Here is a 2500-nt window from a genome sequence, read left to right on the forward strand (position 1 = left end):
GTGTGTGCGCGCGCGCGTGCGTGTGTGCGCGTATGTGTGTATGTGTAAATATAAAGAGAAAAACCTCGCTACGGTTAGAAATACAAACAACCACGGGAAAAAATTACATGCCGATAAATGATAAAAACAAATATGTTATATATAAAAGTGATCTTTAGAACAGGAATTGATTGATTGATTATGAGGTTTTTTGGCAGCTAGATAGGTATACTTTGTCCATTCTATGGCACAGTTTTACTCTCGATGAAAACGGACGATTGAGCATTGTAAATATATTACGAATATGGATAAACGGAACAGGAGTCCAATGTATGATTTTTTTTTTTTTTTTTTTTTTTTTTTTTTTTTTTTTTAGTGTAGATGTTGTAGCCTATTACTTGTGATCTCTCCGAGATAAGGTTTGAAGCAACTGGATATAAGTTAGAAATATTATTTCATTCGTGTTAAAAAGAGTTGAAATAATTTATTGGGACATAGAACGAAGAACTTGGGTAAATCATATGAACCAGCATTCATTGGTATATTGCAAGATGGGAATTGCTAGAAGATTAAAGTGATTCAAAAGGGAATATGATCGTTAATAATGCTGGGAAGGGTTATGGTAGCCTATACCACTGCTAAAATTTGCTGTAAAAAAACGGTAAAAATCCTGGCATGAATGTTGCCAGATATTTACCGTTTTAAAAACGGATATATTGACGTAGATGTGTGATATTACGGTCACCAACCCATAAAAGATAGTAACAAAGTATGGTAAAATTACAGTCGCCTGTGTTTTACTGAAATACGACTAAGAATAGTATATTATACTGAAAATTTCCGATTTTTTTAATAGTAGCCTTTTGGAATCGTCCAGTCTGGCAATCTGTTGGACGGGAGATCGAGCCCCACTCAGGCTCAATAGTTTCTTGTAGTGTTTGCAACCTTACCGTCCTTGTGAGTTAGAAAGCCTTGAGGTTTACCTGCTGATGTCATTAGCAGCCATTGCCTACCCTTCCTTGGTCCTAGCTTGATGGGATGGGCAATGGGGTGTTAATTATTTGTATTATGGTGAGTGTGTAGGGCATTGTCCTGTCCCTTGCCTCCGCCATTCATGAGTGACCTTCAAATCTTCAAGAAACCAATGTCACTGACGAAAATAGCAACTGCAAAAACATAAACCCTGAAAAGTAAAACACTACAAATAGAAATGAGACTAGGCTTTATATTAACGGCCAGCGGTTTTTTTTACTCTTATAGTGGTTGGATAAAAATTTGGAATCGAATGTACCTATTAATTATTATTATTATTATTAAAAGAAGGAGTTTTACCAGCCCAGTGAGTCAAGCTTGACTCTCACAGGGCTGGCCCGAAAAAAAAATTGGGATATAAAGAATTATGAGATTATCAAAATTCAGTTGATAAGGAAAAAAAAAAATAAATGAAAAAAAGTAATTATATATATGTATATACAGTATATACTTATAATCTTTAAATATTCTGAATATGGGTGAATAGATGGATGAATAGATATATATAATATATATATATTATATATACTATATATATATATATATATATATGAAATCTAAGTGATAAGATAATTAACTATATATTAAATCTATGTAATTTAAAATGAATTAGTAAAAAATCTTAGGTAAAAATTTAGATTCTATCAATAATGCGTATGTACCTAGAGAATAAGTAAAGATATTAGCATTAAAATTAGCTAACTAAGTTTGACACTAGACAGTGAAATGGCCTGGATAACAAAAGCAATGTCAGGGGACACTGAAGCGTCACTGAGAGGCGATTAGAGATCCTCAGCAGATTTTTTTTATGAAGTTATACTGGTTATTTGAAGTGTTAGAGTCGTTGTTTTGCAGACTTGAATACTAGCGGGTTTACAAGTCAGAGACAGTTTATAAGATAATTCTGACTTCCTAGCTTTGAGACTAGTTCAATCAATGCTTGGTTACCAATTAGAGGTTGGAATTAAATGAAGAAAAATACCACCCTCCTAGTACTGCTAATATTTAACTTTTTTCTTTTTTTTCTTTTTTTTTTCTTTCCTTCCTACATTCTCTAAAAACGTTGTCTCATGAATAAACGTTACCAGTTATATTTGTGATTCAAAATTTTATCATTCTATAAGCACCCATCTGCATTATACAGCCTTAGCTAATAGGGACTGGCTTCAGATTAAAAGACACAATGGTCGCTGCCATTTTCATACTTGACCTTATTGAGTTGGTTTAGGATTTTATTGACTATGTGATTCTTATTTCTGTATTTACTTTAGGATTTTATTGACTATGTGATTCTTATTTCTGTATGCTTGTCCCCATTGACGTAATAATTTACTTGCGAACTTTGCGATATAACAGTAATATCTTGAAAACATCAAAATCTATCAATCAAATCACAAGAACACTTGTAAAGATTCAGAGAAAATAAAAGGAAATGGAATAAGGAAAAAAAAAAAAAAAAAAAAGAGGAAAATTTTTCCATCTGTGAAAG

The sequence above is a fragment of the Palaemon carinicauda genome, chromosome 39 (genome assembly GCF_036898095.1).
Source record: "Palaemon carinicauda isolate YSFRI2023 chromosome 39, ASM3689809v2, whole genome shotgun sequence".
Lineage (NCBI taxonomy): Eukaryota > Metazoa > Arthropoda > Malacostraca > Decapoda > Palaemonidae > Palaemon > Palaemon carinicauda.